Source organism: Montipora capricornis, chromosome 14 (genome assembly GCF_036669925.1).
Source record: "Montipora capricornis isolate CH-2021 chromosome 14, ASM3666992v2, whole genome shotgun sequence".
Lineage (NCBI taxonomy): Eukaryota > Metazoa > Cnidaria > Anthozoa > Scleractinia > Acroporidae > Montipora > Montipora capricornis.
In genome coordinates, this window is record NC_090896.1 from 35,180,433 (window position 1) to 35,180,785 (window position 353).

Here is a 353-nt window from a genome sequence, read left to right on the forward strand (position 1 = left end):
AAACTTTTCTTTTCTCTCCTGTTCTCCGATCAAATTCTGTGTCCAAAAAACCACTATAGGATACCCGCTGTGTTATGGTTTCAGTCTCAAATTCACGGAAATCTTGGATTCTTTATTATTTACTTTCGGCCTTGGAGTTAACCAAAGTGTTGCATGGAATTTGTATTGAAAAGGACAGATTCAGTAGATGATACAGAAATTTGGTTTTATCAACGGAGTTGATAATGTAAATTGGCCACCGTACAGAGATTTAGATTTTAGAATTCTGTTCGGTGTCCAATTTACATTATCAATTCCGCTGATAAAACCATTTTTGTATACTGCTTTCCCACCGACGCAGCACCACAGTTTCT